Source organism: Mustela nivalis (genome assembly GCF_964662115.1).
Source record: "Mustela nivalis genome assembly, chromosome: 3".
In the NCBI taxonomy this organism is placed as follows: domain Eukaryota; kingdom Metazoa; phylum Chordata; class Mammalia; order Carnivora; family Mustelidae; genus Mustela; species Mustela nivalis.
This window is the reverse complement of record NC_139022.1, coordinates 117,534,681-117,555,100: the sequence shown is the minus strand read 5'-3', so window position 1 is coordinate 117,555,100 and position 20,420 is coordinate 117,534,681. Positions and strand designations below refer to the sequence as shown.

At 49.1% G+C, this 20,420-nt stretch overlaps 1 protein-coding gene and 1 long non-coding RNA gene across 2 annotated transcripts in view; one reads left to right on the top strand and one right to left on the bottom strand.

Annotated features, from left to right (window-relative positions):
- Positions 1–20,420, bottom strand: part of LOC309860763 — a 78,930-nt gene that overhangs the window by 57,770 nt on the left and 740 nt on the right. Inside the window, exons 2-3 of the long non-coding RNA XR_014309612.1 lie at positions 18,078–18,195; positions 436–567 (exon numbers count right to left, since the gene is read on the bottom strand). This is a non-coding gene — a long non-coding RNA (uncharacterized lncRNA). The remainder of the gene's footprint in view (positions 1–435; positions 568–18,077; positions 18,196–20,420) is intronic.
- Positions 1,332–20,420, top strand: part of CPLX2 (complexin 2) — an 82,276-nt gene continuing 63,187 nt past the window's right edge. Inside the window, exons 1-2 of the mRNA XM_082723206.1 lie at positions 1,332–1,599; positions 13,193–13,270. The gene's annotated coding sequence lies outside the window, so the exon portion shown is untranslated. The remainder of the gene's footprint in view (positions 1,600–13,192; positions 13,271–20,420) is intronic.

Genomic DNA, 20,420 nt, shown 5'->3' with positions numbered 1-20,420 from the left:
AAAATGTTATAGAGCATTTGGGGGAGTGAACACTGTATAAAGTGGCCGAAGGTCTTTTGCAGAGGTGATATTTGAGCCCAAATCCCAAAGACAAGAAGGATTCAGCCATGTGAAGATCAAGATTAAAAGAGTTCCAAGTAGAGAAACAGAAAAAAAAAAAAATGTTTAAAGCAACTTGGTACGAAATGGAGGTTACTGAAGGTGGAATCATTGAGTTAGGAGAGAGTTGGTGGTGTGAGGCAGGAGGGGTAGAAAGGGAGGCCACCATGTGAGCCTTTACAGGCTGTGATTAAAGGAGAGAGAGAATGACAGAAATGATCAAGGGAAAGGAAGTTACTTTGAATTGTACTTCTCATATGTGCATACATTCAGCAGACACAATTCAACAGTTCTTGTGAGGAGATACCTGGGTGGCTCAGTAGGTCAAATGCCTACCTTCAGCTCTGGTCATGATCCCAGGATCCCAGAGTCCGGCATCAGGCTCTTTGCTCAGTAGGGAAACATGCTTCTCCCTCTGTCTGCTGCATTCCCTGCTTGTGCACTCTCTCTTGCTCTCTCTAGCTTTCTCTGCAAATAAATAAATAAAAGCTTTTTTAAACAAACAAACAAACAAACAAACCTCTTGTGTGTCAGTCATTGTGCTAGGAGATGGAGATACAAAGAAAAATAAAATATGGAACCAGTTTTTATGAGCCTGGTAACTGAGAATATAGATGCATAAGTAATTATAATACAATATGAGAAAAAGTCTAGAGGGATGTAAAGGCTGAGGGAGCTTAAGGAGGGAGTGATTGACTGTGCCTTAGGGATCAGGAAGTTCTCACTGAGAATGAGGACACTTTAACTTGCAAATAAAGTGTAAATAGTAAAGGGAAAGAATGTTCCAGCCAAAGGGAGCAGCAGATGCTAAGGCACTGGGGTGAACCTGTTCAGAATGAGTGGTTATCTATTCCCGTGGGAACACACCCAGAAAGGAGACCCTGAGTCTTGCTGGTGAAGGACTTTCAGTGCCACACACAAGAGTTTGCATTTTATTATGGATACACTGTATATATGGAAGGGTTTGAAAGCTCTCTTTAGGGCATAGTAGATAATAGACTTGAATGAGATTTAAGAGGCACTCAACAGTGCAAGTCAAAGACCTGCATGTGGTTGTTGGTCATGGAATTGAGGGTTGGGGTGAGAGAGTAGACGTCCAAAGCAGGCTGCCCTTTGTCCTCTAAGTAACAGGACACTGTGTTCCCAAACTTCAGGGCAGAACTGACTCTACGGGGAGCTCCCCCCTTGTCTCCTCTTGGTTTCACTGCTGGCGCCCTCTCCCGTCCCCGTCGCCAGCCCCCGCCTCCTATCTCAGGAAGCTTGGGTCTCCCTGGGAGCGGGTCTGCCCTTGGGGGAGGCCTCTCAGCTTTGTGCCCTGCAGCTTGGCTGACACTCGGGGCGGACCAAAGAGGGGCTGGGCGCCCCCTGCGCGCACGTGTGCTAGCCCAGGCAGGAGGGAGCGCCTCCGCGGAGGAGTGCAGAAAAGGGGAAGGAGACGCGCGCCAGAATCTCGGTCCCGGGCGCCCTGGTCGGCCGCGGAGGAGCTGCAGCCTCCAACAGGTTCGTAGAACGCACGCTCGCTCGCTGTTGCTGAGCCGCCACCTCCTCCGCTGGAGCAGGTTCGCGGGAGAGACCCTAGCCATAGGCCCCGCGCCGCCGAGCTCCCCGAGGGTGGCTTCCTCCGGCCCTCCTTCCTTCTCCCGGTAGCTCTCAGCCGCCACCGGCTCTTCCGGGGAGAGGCGGAGGGCGCCACGGGCTCCTTCTCGCTTCAGCACCACCTCGGGGACAGCTCCCGCGCCCGGCAGGCTCCTCTCTCCCGGTCAGAACTGCACTGGCAGACAGCGGCCGTCCGCCGGCTCCTCTCCTCGTTGGGTCCGGGTTCAGTGCCACGGCCTCCGAGGACAGTCCCTCGTCCCCGCGGACTCCGCTCCCGGCGTCAACACCGCGGCGGCAGGCAGCTGTTGCCTGCCGCCTGCTTTCTGGCGAGCCGCGAACAAAGCCGAGGGGCTGGGGCCTCCCGCGTTCTTCGGGGGTGGGTGGTTGCATCGATCGGGGATGTCGGCTTCCCCAGAGCAGTTTCTGGGGCGAGCTGAGGAGGGGAGCCCAGTCACAATCGCGCGTCTCTGGCTTGGGTCTGCAGTTTACCAAGGCCTGGCCATGCAATGGCGGGTCCCAGCTGGAAGTCAGAAAGAGAAAGGAAGGGGAGACAGGCACAGAAGGGTCTTGGAGTCCAGTGGGGCGGGCTGGGCCTAGGCTAGAAGGGAGGAGTGCTCTGCCCCCTCTTCCCTCCAGGCCCCCACTTCCACCCCAGCTCAGGACCACGGACTTCCTTCGGAGAGCCTAACACAGATGCCCGAGGCTGACAGCTGCAATCACTGACTCAGGCTGTCCCTGGAACATCCCTAGAAAGTGTGAGGCTGAGTTTCCGTGGGGGAGGGGGCCGAGAAACCGCCGGGAAGCCTCAGGAACCGGGCAGCTACTTGCTTTCCCCTCCCTCCCTCCGAGGGTTCCGCCCCCACCTCCGGAGCGTTGCCGAAGAGGAAGGAAGGGGGAAGGGAGGAACTCCGGCAGCAGGTTGTGAACCGCGACTTGGCTGGGGAGGCTGCAATTAGTAAGAAAAGAGGTTGAAGGAGCATGAGAAGCTGGGAGGTTCCCAAATTGGGAAGCCAGCTCCGCGGCAGAAAACCAAATGTGTAAGAGGAAACCTTTTCTCTTCGAGCGAAGCTGGGAGGGCCCTTGCCTCACGTGACCCTCTCAATCACTGGTAGTCTCTACCGGGGAGTTGGGATAGGGGGCAGAGATGATTTGCCCAAGGTCACTCAGCAATTTAGTAGCAGAAAAGGGTCTGAAGCTCAGGCACCCCAAAGCCTGGGCCTGTTATGGTATTCACAGAGAAGTGTTTTAAAACCCCAGATGCAGGGAGAAGAGCAGAGTTGTTTCCATTCTGAGGCCAAATCTCAGCTCTGTCACTTACTAGCATGTAACCTTGGGAGAGTGATGAGAAGACAGGTTAATAGTACCCACTTGTGGTGAGGATTTAATGAAATGTCTATATAATGAGCTTAGGGCAGGGTCTGGCACACAATAAGTGCTCAAAACAATGAGCTATCATTTCTGCTATTATTCCCTCTGTAAACATGCACTGAAGATCTCTTATGTGCACTGGCTGTGCACTGGGGAGACAGAGAAGTGTCCTGGGGAGGGCACAGTCCAGCAGAGGAAGCAGAAAAGAGATCGTTGTGATACGATGTGATAAGTGCTATAATCAAGGTGAGTACACAAGATGTTGGGATCGCAGAGGCAGGAGTGGTGAGCCGTGGAGGGAGAAGGGGAAAGGTACCTCAAACAGATGGAACTGTGTGAAAAGGCCAAAAAGTGTGAGATCAGAGCCACCAGGGTGATGTCACTATGCTGGAGAGTCCACAAGATGTGGGCTGTGAAATGAGAGTAGAGGGAAAAGCTGGAGCCAGTCTCCAAAGGGCCTTCTATGATGAAATATTTCAACCCTATTTAAAAAAAAAAAAATAGAATAGTATAATAAACCCCCCACATACCCATCATCAAGCTTCAACAGTTGGCCAATTTTGTTTCATCTATACCCACACCCACTCTCATCACACTCACACACACACACACACACACACAGACTTATTTTGAAGCAAACCCAAGACATCATATCATTTAGTGCAGAAAGATTTTAACATCAACAACAACACCCTGCCATTCAAATGCTGTTCTACCTTAGAAGTCTTTAACTCAAACTATGACTTTCCTTCCACAATCTGTTCTGAACATTCCTGTCCTTAGCGGAAAGTTTTGAGAGAGTTTGACCCTATGGTAATGAGCCATGTGCATTATTAGAGAATCAGAAAAAATGGAGGATACATCAGCCTCAACAGATTTTATCAAGCCAGAATTGTTTATCTCCACAACCTACACTGTGGCCAGAGGCCAGTAACTATTTGCAAGGCTGACCAAATCACAAATAAGCCCTCATCAAGAAAAAGACAAAAGTAAGAGCTTCCCTTTCAAACTAATCTGAACCATTAGCTTATACAGTCAGAAGGCTTGAAGTCATGGAAATCCTTGAACTGGAAATCGCCAAACCCAAAAGCCACATTTTACAGATGAGGAAGAAAAAGGTCAGAACAGAGGAATTTACACAGAGTGCCACAGTGCTGAGACCAGAGCCATGACCTTTGAACTCATAATCAAGAGTTCTTGTCAGTTCACCATTCTGCCTGATAGATCAGGTCTCAGAGTTTCTCAGCCCGTAAACTTGGGATGTCATTTCCTTCCCAAACTCAAAGAGCTAGAAGAAGAGGGGGGAAAGTAGGGCAAGAAATGTCCTTTCTGGTTCTCAAGAGGATGACAATGTATAGTAGTTGGTCTTTGAGACACCTTGACACATTTCCCTTCCATTTCATTCTGAAGAAAGTCTATGATGGGGGGGTATCTATATTCTGACCACTGTGTGTATCTCCTGCCTTGTCCCTTGGTTCTCATTAGCAAATATCTGTGATCAAACACCCAGACCTCATTTCGGCCACTTTTGCCCTCTCTGTTCGTCTTAACCAGATGCATGTGAAGCTTCGCTTTTTCCATTTGCTCCAAATTGGACTGCACATCCCTCTCGGCTACAGACTGCCATTCCTCAGAGGTACGAGATGTGTCTGGCCCAGGTCCTGGAAGGACTCAGAGCTCTTGTCCCTTTCTGGAGCATGAGGTCTCTCCCATTAACTGATGAAATGCGATGTATGTAATGGGTATGTGTGCTCCCATTAGGTTCTAGGCACTTCACAAGTCAGCATTTTGCTTTTTCAAGAACATCCCTGCTGCAACATAGGGAAGGCAGAATCTCACAAGTCTCCCTGAGTCTTGGGTGGACAAATTAAAGCATGTGTCAGGGTTTCTAGGCATCCCTGGTGAAGAGAAGTCAGCAGAGAATGGTTAATAAAATTGCCTCACTTCTGGGAGTATGACTGCAGGCGAGACATGGAAGGATGATAAAGATAGTGAATTCCAGCTTTCATTGCAGTGAAATTATCCCAGCTTTTAGCCTGAGATGAGACCAATTCAGATATATTATAATACATATATTACATTATTATATTATATTTTATTATGATGATACAGGTTTTCCCCACTATACAAAAGTTTGCTTTTTGTCACATCACTTTTACAGAAGACCTACATTAGTAGGTCATTTCACTAACCAAAAGAAATTTTAAGAGGATTTCACTTTTACCAAATGGTAATTGCTTCTTTGCTTTGCACCATCTTGATTTACAAAAGGTTTCATAAGAATACTCTACTTTCAGAGATAAGGGGAAAGCTGTATTATGTTATACTACCCAGGCCTTAGTTGAATTGCAGTAGGTAGGACTGAATCCGAAGGGACCTTGGTGAGCTTTTATTCTTCCTCCAACATTTACTCACTGAGTGGCCATTCTGTGTCAGGTATGTTCCCAGCTACAGAATAAGAAATCTCAGATCCCTGCTCCCTGCTCCCTGCTTACAAACTTGCAGGAGACACAGTCATTAATAACAACTAAAAAGTAAATATGAAAACATGTAGGCAGACAGACAGACAGACAAATAAGGGGAGTCTGTCTGAAATGGCAACGTGACACTCAGACCCCAATAACAAGAAGTCAGTTGTGGGAAGATGTGGGGTCACACGTTCCAGACAAAGGAAAGAGCTCGGGAGAAGGCCCTAAATGTGAGCCTGGTCTCTTTGGGGATAGACAGGAGGCCAGTGTGGCTGGAGCAGGGATCAAAGGGAAAAGTAGCAGCAGAGGAGGGTGGAGAGGGTGCAGGGACCAGTCCCTCACGCAGAGCCTTCTAAGCCACAGTCAAGATTTGGGATTTTATTCTAAATGCAATAGATTGTCACTGGATGATTTTAAGCAGGAGAGTGATACAAACGGATTTTGCTTTAAAAACATGCCTCTGGTCGTTGCATGGAGAATGGATTCTAGGAACACACTGGACCGGGTACAGAGCAGAAAGAGAAGGCCCCTGCATCTAGTAGAGGTGACAGGACATGAAACTGTCGGAAGAGCTGCCATGGTGAGGGATGTGCAAGGCATTGTGGGGACACAGAGCTAAGAAGAACCCATTCAGCCTGGGAGGCATCAGGGAGGGCTTTGTGAAAGTGGGCAATGGCTGTTGGAGTGCACCTAGGGAAGGAGAGAGTAGGACTGGTGCTGAGGACAGAGGAAGGTCACCTAGCAGCAGTGGAGTGCACGAGCTGGGAGCCAGGCTGCCGGGGTTCCAATCCCAGCCACACCATTTAGTAGCTCTGTGGACACACTCAACTTAACTACTCTGTGTCCTGGGGTCCTCATCTTGAAAATGGCGATGGCAAGAATCACAAAGGAGTTCTGTGAGGATAGAGCAAGTTGAATGCTGTGAAGCATTTAGACAGTGCCTGCAAAGCACCTAGAAAGTGAAATATCAGTGTTGGTTAAATAAAAACAGAGCAAATGGAAGCTGGCGAGCAGGAGCCTGTGCTGGAAAAGGTCAAATAGAGCCCAGCTCTCAGGGACCTTGAAGGCTGGGCCAGAGATGCCCACCTTCTCTATAAGCAACAGGGGACCATCAGAAGCCTTTAAGCAGGGGTCTGGGGGGGAGAGAAAGCTAAACCCAATGGTCTTGAGAGGGAGAGAGACCTATCCACAGTCACACAGCCAGTTACGGGCAGGACAGTCTTTGGTCTCCCCTGCTGGTTCAGTACCATAGAAGGGTAAGGGCAGTATATATTTTGTCCCCCTGTTGCATGCTCAGGGTGAGAAGGATACCTAGGAAACTCAGTAAGGATTTGTGGAAAATGCTTTTAAATCAACAGCCAAATCACGCAGAGAAAGTCAGAATCCTTGAATCCTCAAGAAGGTCAGTGCATTTCCGACAGTGGAGAAACTGCTCTCGGGAAAATCAACCAAACTCCTAGAGATGTTGACTCGGGGGCCTTGAGCCCTCTAAACCCCAGCTCCTCCTATGACAGAAGACACTGCCGCCTGCACTGCCCCAGACACCCACTCAAGTTGCAACAAGCATTGCTGCATAGGTTCAGAAGTTAATCTTGGTGAAGTGCCTGCAAGATGAAAAACGTTCCCCAGACATCCAGCGTCGTAATTGCCAATGCGGAGAAAATGTATCTCCACATTTGCAAGAGGCAGGCCTTTGTGTTCCGCAAGAAAACTGCCATTAGAATTCCTGTCTCTGACTCGTCAGGAAGCTGTGACAGCCTGGCCGGCAAGGCGGGTTTTGCAGTTCAAGCAGCAGATGGCAAGAGACTATGAGGAACTCAGATCCAGCCATCCCGTTTCTGAATGCCTGCTCCAGGCGGGGCTTGCGGCCAGGCGCTTCTCCAAACTGGAGAGAGCCCCAGCCCACGCATTTCCTGGCCAGTGACTTGGGACAAGTCCCATCTTTCTCTGAGCTTCAAGTTCATCAGCTAAACTCAGGGAGGGATAGTATCACTGGCCCCAAACTGGGTCATTTTGCTTTTGATCTTGACCAGGGGGGTTCGGGTTAGCATCCCATTTCTCAAGTGTGGAAACTCCAGCCCAGGGTATGGCTCACTGATGCCTCAATGCTCACTGAACACCTACAACAAGCCAATAACTGTTTGAGATCTGGAAAGACAATGAAGAATAAGACAGACAAGACAAGGTCCATGCTCTCCCGGAGCTCACGTTCTAGAGGGGAAAAAGCAAGTAAACACTAAAATAATTTCACCAAGTTACGTAAGTGCTAGCAAAGAAATAAAAAAAGGGTGTGTCAAGGAGGTTGGGGCTGTTTGTGTAAGACAGGTAGGACTTAAAGGAACAGGCATTGAAGCTGACATCTGGACTGGGAGAAGCAGCTGGCCATGGGACAAGTATGCAGGTAGAAAGTGCAAAGGTCCTGAGGAAGAAACCTGACAAAGTTGCATGACAAGAGCTGCAGCGAAGGAAGGAGGGAAGGAGGGAGGGGATGGCAGAGATAAGGACAGACTGGTTAACAGGAGCCAGAGCAGGCAAGGCCTTGAATACTGGGTGAAGCAGACAGATGGCATAATTTAAATTGCAGTAAAGTCCCTTCTCTCCCTCTCCTCACTGGTAAGGGCAAAGCCCACATCAGAGTGATCACCCAGGCCCACAGTTCCTGCTGCCATCGCTAGAGCAGGTCAGCCAAAAGGCAAGCCAAGTGATGGATTCCCCTGCTGGGAAATAAATGCATTGGCTGGCCGGCTGCTGGGTGGGCACCGCAGTGCCTTGCAGGCACCATCCTAATGCCATGAAGCAGGAGGGGCAGGAGAAGACATAGGGCTGGGCCAAGACTGGGGCAAGGTGAGGGCAAAAAGCACCCTTCTCAGGTGCAAAATATAAAGGGAGGCTAAAAGTCTCAGGCATCAAAGTCAATAACATGTTGTGCAATATTTTCAAAAAAACAAAATTAGTGTCCCCAAGATCCATGATGAATAAGGACAGGATTCCAAAAGAGCCAGGCCAAGGGTAGGACCAATAGGTGAGTCACACATATGAAGGATCTCATCCTGATCCTGAGATATCCACTCAATGGCAAAGACACACCCTGGGCCAGGGCCCTGTTCCCACTGGAAGGCAGCACCCAAAACTGGTCTACTTGTGACAAACTGAAAATAAAAAACGGGTCCTAATAGGCACCTCAGGGACTCTCTGCCTTGGCTGTGGAGACAGAAGCCCAAGCAGGGACCACACAACCAGGAAGTAGGGCTTGGCACATAGCCCCTGGCACTGCATACTCCCAGGCAGACCGAAGTTCAAAATCACCCCTTATATGCGCTGGGACCCTGAGTTAGGTACATTGCATCCCGAGCCTCAGTTGCCCCATCTGTGACTCTGGGCTAAAAAGACTTAGTCCCCAGGATTCAAGAAGATAATATTTGAAATCCTCTAGCACCTGGTTACTCAAAGTGTGGTCTCTGGACCAGCAACATCAGCATCTCCTAGGAATGCATTAGAAATGTCCAGTCTCAAATGCATCTCAGACCCACAGAATCAGAATCTGCATTTTAATGAGACACGTCCCGTTCCCCCCACAACACTCCCGCACCATCCCCCTGCAAGGGACTGACATGCAGGGAAAAGCCTGAGAAGCTGGTCAATTCTTAGCACTTTGAAGAGATGCTCAATAAATGAGAGAGCTGCCCCTTTGCTCACCAAACCCTGAGTGAGAGCCTGACTTTGGGCAAGAGGAAAAACCTGAGACACAGAGAGGAGATCTGAGGAGGCTACCTCATTAAATTTTAAACGGTCAAGTTTTAAAGCCAGGGAATCTGGCTGAGCTCCTTCTATATACAAAAGCATATCGGCCCTTCTTTGTTCATCTGGAAAATGGGAATAATAGTAGCAAATACCTTACATGGTTGCGGTGAAAATAAAATAACCGTGAGTAAAACCTCAGTACAATGCTTGGCACATAGTAAGTGTTCAATAAAGGCTTGCTGCTGCTGTTTCTGGTGAGAGGGGAAGAGCGCATTCAATAAATGGTTACCGAGCACAGCCCCTGTGATGAAATAGGTTACACTCCCATAGCTCTTTACCACTTATAAAGCACTTTCATGTATACCATTTCAACTGACTGTTCTCATACCCCTGGGTGAGATGGCATGAAATACATTCATTTTACAAAGAGGGAAAAAAAAACCTAGGCTCTGAGACGTAGAGTGATTTGGCCAAGCAAAGCAGGACTTTTTAAAATTAATTTGAGAGAGAGAGAGAAAAACCATGAGTGGGGGTAGGGAGGAGCAGAAGGAGAGGGAGAGAGGGGGAGGGAGAGAGGGGGAGTGAAGCAGACTTCCCATTGAGCACAGAGCCTCATGCAAAGCTCGATCTCATGACCCTGAGATCATGACCTGAGCAGAAATCAAGAGTTTCTTGGATGCTTACCTGACTTACCCAGGTGCCCTGCAAACTAGGATTTAAATTCCTAGAGTCTGACACTAAAATCCATACCAGCAACAGAGCATCCAACCAATAACCATGGGAAAAGGTCAAAAATGGAATAAGGTAATTTTAGACTCCAGAGATGGTGTTATTCAACCTCCCTATTTTATAAAAGGGAAGACCTGAGGCCCAGGGAGGGGAAAAGACTTGTCCAAGGTCACTCAGACAAAGCCTCAGCCCTGGGTCAGAACCCAGCTCACAAGGCTGCGAGTCCAGACTCCTGTCCTGCATCCAGACCCATGTTCTGCATCTGACTGGCCAGACTCCACCTGATGAACCCAGGGCTGCAGGCTGTAGGTGGCCCAGGCTGGTTCTCTGAGCAGGTCTAGTAGACAGGAGGCATTCTAGCTCCACCTTCCTTTCCAGCCCAATCAGGAAGAGAGTGCAGAAGCTGGCGTTGCCAAGGTGAGGGCTGTGAGGTTGCTAGGACACAGTTTGGGAGCAGCCAGGTGGCAGAGGAGGGCTTTGCTGGGGCTGGAGCTGGGGCAGAGACTAGGACCTGCCACAGTGATCTTCTTGGCTGGGGGGAGAACTCCAGCTCCACAGGGTGGCTCAGCCAATGGCTGAGCTGACCCTCAGGGACTCTCCATCGCCATGCATCACCCAGGTCAGGAGGCAGAGTCCGAATATCCCTCTACCCCCTACCTCATCAAGCACAGGTCCTGCTACCTAGCCTCCCATTTCCCCCAGTCCTGCCCCTGCCCCTGGAAGGAGCTCGAAGCCAAGCCCTGCAATGGCTCTCTGTCATCCTCCAGCCTCAATGAAGCTCCTTATAACTGGTCCCAACAACCTCCCAGCTTCATCTTTCTGGTCAAGGGTCTGGCCCAGCCACATTCCTCCAAGTGGGACCATGCTCCGTCCACAGCTTTGCAGATGCTGCTCCCTCTGCCTGCATAGCCCTTCCTTCTCCTCTGTCCTCTAAGCCTCAGCTCTTAGGCTCATTTTCTCAGGGAAGCCCTCCCTGATGCCTCCCGGCAGAGAGGCATCTCTGACAAACGTGCATTTCTGGGGGTGTCACGCTGGATTTTAATTATCCTCTTTACTGTTGGGGTTCCCATTTGACTATGAGCTTTGTACATCTCACTCCTAGAGAGAGACCTAGTTTCCAACTGTGCAAAATCAAGCCTCCTCTGGGCATCCGTGCTGTCCTGTGTGTGATGGGGATGGTGACGCTGGCCTTGCCAGGCAGTGTGGACATGAGGGGCCCAGCACATCACAGATACCCCGGAAGTGCTGCTGTTGCCCCATAGCTTATATGAATGCCACTGGTGCCCAGCCTAGCATGCTCACTAACACGTGTGTGTGCGGTGTCCTCACGGCATAGGGGGAATAGTAACAGCCATGTAAGTGGGCTCCGAGTACAGTGGAGCCACATTCAAGTGGATGTCATAATAATTCTGAGAGTTAGCACTCTGGAGTCCCGCCAGCCCCTAGACCTGAGTCATCCCAACACACTTGGCCCACCCATTGAACAAATGGCTTCCTTCACAGAACAAAAGTTAAAGTATCCGCTCCGTGCTGGGCAGAGTGCTAGCTGTGGACCCAGCAGTAGGTAGGCGTTAAATACATAATTGCACCGTGTTCTTCCCTGGCCTTCTTAAAGGTCAGCTTCCCCACTCGGGGCACAGATGGCCCTGCCTGAGGCCAGGGAGGCCACCTTCGGCTCCAAGGTACTCCCCGGGCAGTCAGCGGGCTTGCCAACTCTCCATCCCCACTTCCCCACGCAGCCTGTCAGGGAACGGTAACATCTGCCCTCTTTCCAATCCAGTTGTTGGTTTTAAATTCAAATACTGTCAGCTCCCTGAGAGCTGGAGCAGGCTTGCCCTCTTCCCTGCGGCGTCCCCAGCATTTAGAACACTGCCGACACAGTCATTCAGCCACTGTTTACTTGTTCATTCACTCACCCAACAGATACTTATCAAGTCTTGCTAAGTGCCGGGCTCTGGGGAATTGGCCTGTGCCTCGCTCAGCTCCGAGTCCAGTGGCAGGCCTGGGGCGGGAGGAGGTTGCAGGAGGAGGTAAGAGTGCCTTGGAGGCGCAGAGGCCGTGGGGTGAGGTGCCGTGATCCCAGGATGGTCCCAGAAGACTGCCAGTCCCAGAAAGGCGCTTAAGTCAGCAGATCGATTGGAAACGGTGTCTATCATCCAGGGCACTTCCTCCGTTCTCATCTCTGGAAAGGGGACACCAGAATGTCCCCTTTCTTGAGTGGCAGCAGGACGGTGGTTACAGGAGGAAGGAAAACATGGAGGAGGTGGCACCAGCTTGGACGCGGGTGTGTGAGGTTGTGGGACTTTGGTGTCCAGCCAGGAGAGGCCCTGACTACAGGGCTGGGGTGGGGGCAGGAGGCAGAGTGGGGACTGTGGGTTTTCATCTGGTTCACACTTGCCTCTGTGGGAAGCAGAGCAGGTGACCTACCCTGTCTGCACCTGTGCTCTCCTCTGTTAAATGGGAGAAAATCAACCTCACTAACCCTAACTTTGTGAAGGCAAACCCAACAAACTTGTGGAGCATTGTTTAGTCAATAGAGGTTTACTGGGTGGCCACTTTCTGTCAGGACTTGTGCACGGCTCCAGAGACAAAGTCATAGAATGAGCCCTTGCCTTTTCAGGAATGCCTTGCACTTGCTAGGAGAAAGCAGGAGAAGGTAACTAAAATTTGAGGGGCCACAAGATAATAGACATCATCACAGATAGTCAACACGAACAACAATGGATATAACAAGGCTTGTTGTCATCATTAATCAGGGCTGAAATCGGGGCTGTTAGTAGCCTCATTTTACACATAAGGAAACTGAGGCTTGGGGAGATGACATGGATTTTCCCAAAGTCAGAATTCAAATCCAGGTATGAGTGACAGTAAACCATGCCCATTGATATGGGTCAGAAATCACATTTAAGCCAGAAAGCAGTATGGTCAGTGGTACCACACAAGCTTTGCCCATGCCAGCTGCCAAGAAGGTAGCTGGTATCAGGGGAGTGGGTGAGGTGGGGCTAGGGGTTGGGTCTGATGCCAGGTAGGGTCCCTTGCTGCCCAGTCCCTTGCTGGAACCCCGAGGATCCGTGGTGGCCTCAGGAGAAGCAAGGGCATGTCCTCAGGTCCAGTGCCCTTTCAGGCCACTCCACTGAACTACCCCAGAAGTTGTCTCTCCTCACCCCTGAACACCCTGTCTCCTCCTCCAGGAAGCTGTACATCCCTGGCATACCTGCTCTGCTCATTGACTGAAGTTCCCTACATCTCAGCTCAGCCAAGAAGCAAAGGTAAGGGTACTGCCCAGGGTCATTCCCATGGGTGATGTTCTAGGCCCCCTCTGTTGGGGCCCTGGTGAAGCGGGTCATAGGACAATCCCCCTCCGTGAGTCCCCAGAACACTCCTAAGTGGAGAGGAGATGGATCAACTGGGCAATGTGGTGGAGTGAGTCCAGCTTGCATTGTCGGAGCCATTTACAGCAGAGAAGCACTTTCTTGTGCATTAAACCTTAGGGGGTATTATGCCCAGTTTACAGACAAGGAAGCTGAAGCACAGAGTTGGGGAAGCACTTATAGCTGGCAGGTGGCTACGCCTGAATTCCAACCTACATTTTCTTGTCTGTATCCCCCTGTGGCTTGTGCATATTGTTTGTGCTTGGTACATACTTGATGAATGAATGCGTGAATTAATGAACTGTTCAAGATCAATGGCAGGGCAGAGCAGGGCTGGAACCCGGCTCTCCTGTCACCCCAGTTCCTATGTTCTTTCTGCTAACTGTGGTTTCCTGCACCGATGAGCTCAAGAGTACCCCCTCCCTGTAGCCCGACCCCAGGATCTCAAGCATCCATGTGTGGTGTTCATTACCCCTCCTGCTGCAGACAGAAGGCTGAAGGTGGAGTGGTCGGCCTCAGTGGCCCCCAAGCTTGGATCACACCCAGCGTCCCTTCATCCACATCGCCTTTTCCCCACCACCCACTACCAGTAATCCAATGTGCATAGTTGTAAACTTGTTTCTTTAAATAAACAGTCTCGAGTTTCATACCAAATAGTCTTTTAAGAGGAGGAACGTCTCCAGGCCACCTCGTATTTAGCATACAGTGAGCCACATATTTGCACAGAGAGAGTGTGTGTGGATATAGAGATCGCTCGATCGCTATAGATATCGTTGCTCATCCAGATGGGAGCTATTTATGACGCTGAGTCACTCGCAATGAATGCCACTGAGGGATTCCAGGCTGGGCTCTGCGCCCCGGCATCACAGACCTCATGGCTCTCTGCCTCATCCTCACTGTTCACAAATAAGAGAGACAGAAGGAGAGTGGTCCCCCATCTCAGTGCAGGCACAGAAGGAGACATTTTGGCCACAGGAAATAGAGACTTTCTCATAATCAGGTTCTATTTGAAATCCTTGTCCACCATCCAGAACACCACACCCTTACAAGACATCTAGTCCAATGCTTTCCTTGTACAGGAGGGAAAACTGGGACCCAGAGAGGGAAGGACCTTGCCCAGTGTCACACAGCAAATGAGTAACAGATGGGTCCTAGAGCTCAGATCTTTTGCTTGCTGCTTGGGGCTCTTTCCCCTTTCCTGGCCACTCTCTTCTGGTTTATCTCCAATGTCTTTGCATTTCGGCCCCTCCAGAGCTGCCTGTCCTCTGAGTACTTGGAGGTGTCGCTGAGCACTTCTTTCTCTGGGCTTCTCCAGGATGGGAGCTGAGTCTGGTTTGGGTGTGTAATACCCCCTATACTTACTGCAGGAAATGCACACATTGGACACTCAATGCTTGTGCCTTGGGTGTTACATAAGACCAAACTCAGCACCAATTCCTGGGGAACCCTAGTTCATTTGAAAAAGCACCCATTTATCCCTACCCTCTCTTTTTTGTCTCTAAGCCAGTTCTCTATCCATGCAAAAATAGACTCCCTCCCACTCACCACCCACCTCTGCCCAATTCTATAATGAATCAATTTTATTAATAGGCTTTGGGATGGAAATTTGACAAAGACTTTTTGTGAAAGTCACCCTTTATCTCCCTATATAGTTCATTTCTCAAGAATTCTAATAAACTGGTCAGGTGAGATTTTGCTTTACATAAAATATTCATTAATCCACTCTTTCCCTCCATATGGAATGTATTTGTTTAAATATCCTTTATTATGGATTCTATCCAATTGTTCTAAGAGACAGTGGGATAAGATGGAAAGAACATGGGCTTTGGAATTAGGGTTGGGTTAAATTTTAACTGACCAGGTACTGGTTCTATATCCCCACTGGTTGCTGGGGAAATTAAATGAGGTAATGTCTGTAAAGTGTCTAGCACATAGTAAGTGCTCAGTGCAAGTCTATGAATACATGAATGACTCAGGACCCATATGAATCATATCCTAAAGGGTAAGGGACAAACTGACTTTGCATTCTGGAGTCTTAAAGTCATACAATCCCAGGAAGGCAGTTTGAGAAGTCTAGGGGAGTGGACCCCAGGAATACACTGCTGGTTGGAATGTCTCCAGGCCAGAAAAGGGAGCTCTTTTCTCTAAGAGAAAGAGGTGGCTTTTTCTCCAAGAGAAAACTCCTTGAGAGTAAACATTATGTCTTATTAATTGTTGGATTCCCTCTCTCCTAAAACTAGAGCCTAGGTCAGGGTAAGCAAAAAGATACACAGGAAGTATGGATTGAGTTGAAATGAGTTGAGTTAAGCTGAGTAGAGTTGAGCTGAGTTGACTTGAGTTGACTCATTTTGAGTTTGCTAATAGACCCAGTTCTAGGACCTACCAAGGGAGAAGCTTCAGAGAACTCAAGGGGTTCTTGGAGAACCCCTAAGAGTGATGTTCTGGAGACACTCAGATTAGTGATGTTCTGGAGAACTCAGTGCCCTCCAAAGATGGGGGCATCTTGGAGAGAACCAGGGCTGTAGCCAGGGCTGAGGAAAAAGGGTAGAAATCTTGGCCTTTTTTGCGGGGGGGGCGGGGTGCATCACAAGGTTTAATATCTTTTAGAAATCGTTAAAACTTATTGGAACTCTCACAGGATCTTCCCATAATTTCAGAGTGACATATTTCTTCTCTTCATTTCAGAGAGTCTCCTTTTGGTGTACCCATTTCAGTGGGAAATCTCTAGGTTGGGGCAGGGGGCAGCCATAGGCAGCCTTGAGGGGGAGAAGGCAGACTGAGGTCAGGAGCCAGTCAGAGGTCCAAATTGCTGGTGGCAGCACAACTGTAAATTGGTCCTCCCGTTGGAGTGAGGGTTGGGAGGTCTCAGTAAGGTATGATTCCAAGTCCAGACTTAAATCAGACATTGGTTTTTGAAGGGAACAGTGACCCAGGAACCACAGTGGGGAGTCAGAGGAGACCTCTGTCACCCCTGGGGTCCCTTCACTGGTTCCATCTCAGGAGTTGCTCCATACAGGATGCAACCAGCCACCTAAAAGAGGCAGGAACTGAGGCGACAATGAGACTCGGGTGAACAGGGGCTCCTCCAACACTTACTGTATTTGGCTGTATCTATCTGTCTTCCACACGGGCTTGGGAAGCCATCAAAGATACTACATCTATTCCTCTTGTGTCATCAAAAAATCTGGGTACAGGTTAGACATCAGTGTTTGATGAATGAATAATTAGGTCAGAGGAAGGCTTACAATGCCAGTGGAAGATTTCAAGATAGTAAGATGGAAAATTTCAAGATTTCAAAATGGCGAAGGTCCAAGGTAGAGATGTTCAGCCAGGAAAGATAACATAGACCCAGATGTTGCCCCTCAGGAGTTTGGCTCATGGGGAAAATGGAACTAAATGAACTTGAGAGATAGGGTCGTTCAGATTAACATTCCTCAGAGTCCTGGGCTTCTGAGACAGGTTCTCAGGGGCCATCGTAGGATAGCTTGGGGCAAGAGAAGTTTCAAAAAAACTAAAAATAAAAGAACCTCTGCACCCAACAATCTCATTTAAATAATTTGTAAAAGCTCCAACTTTATCTGCTTTTTATATTGGATTTCCAAACACATATTCATTTTTAACAAATTCTTTGGATTAAAAAAAAAATCCATTTGGAAAGCACTAGTGTTGAAAGCCTTGGCATTTGGAGTTAGACTGTCTGGATTCAAATCTCGGCCCCAAGCCTTTCCGCCTGTGGGACTTCAGGAACGGAATCCTTTGAGCCTCCACGTTCTTACCTATAAACCATCCTCCCAGAAACGTGTGAGAATTAACTAAGGAGTTACAGTATTTCCCAAGGGCTGGTACATGGGTGATTGATGGTGTGTGCAGGATGATTTTAGGTGGTAGATGGATGAACACGTATTACTTTATACCTCACAATCGATGCATGATAGAAAAACGTAACTGGCACACCAAACTCTCCGATTTATGGGGAAAATATGGCATTTCCTTTTAAAATAAAATGCTGAGCTTTTTAAAAGACAAATCAATTTGAAGAAAACTGCAAGGTAAATGAATAGCACTGATATGGCAGAAATCATGAAGGTGGTGGATGAATGACTGAAATGTGGGGAAAACTCAGATAATCTGAGTAAAATACCTATCATGTCTGTCACTTAAGAAGGGCTCTAAGGACTTCATTCTTGTATTCTCTCAATTCCCTGAGATGGCTGGACCTAGAACCAAGCTCATCCACTGGGACAAGCTAGGCCCCCAGACCTGGTCAGCCTGGAATATGGTGAGGTCTGTACAAGTGGGGAGCCGCGGTCAAGGGCAAGTGGGCAGCCAGGTCAAGTCAGGACAGGCAGCTAGCCACAGGATCTGGAAACAGGTCAAGGCTACAGAAGCAATGCTTTCCCCAGAGTGGGCACCAACCATCACTGGTCCATGAGGCCATGTTAAGAGTAATGCAGGCACGGGCGCCTGGGTGGCTCAGTGGGTTAAGCCGCTGCCTTCGGCTCAGGTCATGATCTCAGGGTCCTGGGATCGAGTCCTGCATCGGGCTCTCTGCTCAGCAGGGAGCCTGCTTCCCTCTCTCTCTCTCTGCTTGCCTCTCTCTCCATCTACTTGTGATCTCTCTCTGTCAAATAAATAAATAAAATCTTAAAAAAAAAAAAAAAAGAGTAATACAGGCACAAGTTAAGTAGAACTGGGAGAGAGTTACCTCCTTTCCTGTTGATTATATTAAGGAGGAATTCTCAAGTGGAAGTCAGCATCTTCTTAATGCCTCTGTAACACTTTCTGATCTTCCTTTTGGACCAGGAGCTTTCCAGCAACAGTATCTAGTTGAAATTAAATAACAATGTTGTATTTTCCATGTCCTTATTTTTACCATTACTTTCCATTTATAGAATACGATGCAGGTTTCTTGCTTATGGGAATGATCTCATGTTCCCTTTAGAAATATACGTATTAAAGATTAAAAAGTGAGTGTGTTCTTTTTGTTTGGTGTAAAGTACTGAGGAATAGTACAGGAGGATATATGCATGGGAAAAGATAAAGGTGGTCTTTACCAAGAGAAAAGCCAGTCTGGCAGAAGTACCACAAGGACTGCCACGCCCCAAAGCCCGTGCTGGGCCCACAGGCAAGATGTCTCCAAACTCATCCACAGCTTAGGTCAAGTCTCGTCCTGGGGAGGCAAAGGAGTCCCCAACCTAAGGAGCCAGACTACTTGGACAGGTGACCCAAAGCCTCCAGGCTAAGCGAGGAGTCCAGGGATCACGACTGACCCAGCAGTAGTCAGGATGGTCAAGGCTACCCCCAGAGGGTGTGTCTGGAAGAAATTCCAGTGCTCTGGTTTCTGGCGACGCTGGGACTGCAAAGGGTGACCCAGTGGCTCCAGAAGAGGGGAAGGAAGGAACTGAGGGTGAGGAAAAGGCAAAGCCTGCCTCTGCTGCCCGTGCAAGCTTGGCTCGGCATTCAGAGAAATCCAGTGTGAACCCAAACAGTTCACACCTCCCTTTGAGGAGGGCTGTGTATGGGTGTAGGTAGCAAACAACAGAAACTAAATCTGCCCCAATCAAACAGAAACAGAGGTTACTGAGAGGTTACCAGCACCTAGAAGCCAAAGGAAGGCTGATGATCAAGCCCAGGAAAGGGCAAGAGCCACAAGAGACCAGGGGACTGGGAGCAGAAACTGAGGCCAATTTTTCCAAGATCCCCTTTTGGGATGTATCAGCCACAATGTCTGTTCCTCCTTGTATCACTCTGCTTATGACCCACAGCCCCAGGAGGGGCACCAGCTGGCCTGGCTTGGGGCCTGTGTCTTCCTCTCAGCCAGCAGAGAGCATGATGCTTCATCAGACTACCTCCAAGATTTGAATACTGAGGAAGGGGTGATTCTCAAAAAGAAAATCAAGGGACTGTTGCTAAAGCCAGGAGAAGTGGATTCTGGGCAACCAAAAGCAGCGAATGTCTACCATGAGGAGCCAAGGCAGGAGCAGGCAACATGGTCTGCTGGGGGACCTGGGGACCATGTCATCCCTGGGGCTTCCTTTCTCCCATACTGGCTGGACCAGAGTCACTGTCCTGATGTAGGGACAGTAGTCAGCCGTAGTTAAGACAGGAGGCCCTCAGACTTCCAGCAAGGGGCTCCCAGATCCTCTAATGAGCTGAGGGAGGGAGAAAGCTGGATAAGCCTGTTCCCTGGCCCCATATCTGAAAAGGATTTCTGGGTGGAGGAAGTCTACTAAGGATTACTCACTCAAGGGCTGCAAATCCCAACTGTCTGCAGGGCTGGCCAGAATCAAGCCCACAAAAGGGACTATGGTGATCTGTTGAAGGGGGCAGTCACTGCCACCTCCAGACCATTGTTTCTACACAGACTCATGGTCTCAGTGTTTGTTGATCAATATCCTGATTTTTTTTTTTAAGTAAATCCCCACATCCAGATTTTTTGTGAGACTCCTCCATTTTAAGTATGGTTAACTACCAGAAAAACAGTTCAAATATTCTGTTGACCAAATAATACAAACCACCAGTTTGTGACCCCTGAACTAACTTCTCTTCATCCACCACAACCCAGCAAAAAAATCACCTCCTCTGAGAAGCCTTCTGTGACTTGTCCCTCCTTCTGCCTTGCCACCCTTTCTTTGGATTCCCACAGACCCTCTCTTTCCTCCCATCATAGCACTGACACTCTGCATTATAAAAACTCAGCTGTTTCCATCTGCTCTTTAACTGTGCTTCCTAGAGGGTAAGGGTGCCCACCACGCCTTCCACCATTGCCCCGCCTAGAGCCTGACACATTCAAGGCACCCTGGCATCGATGGAAGGGGAGCTGAGGGGCTGCTGTTGTCAAGATGGCCAGGAATTAATCCAGAAACCTCTGACTTAACACAACAAAGGGGTGTGTCGCCCTCCCATGACATCTGCTGTGAAGCCAAGCAGTTCTTCTGGTAGCTTCCTTCCAAGTGGTGACTCAGAGACCCAGGTTGGCTGCACCATTAGGTGGCCAGGGAGGAGAGCGAGCAGAGACCCCAACCACTCCAACACTTCAGCCTACACA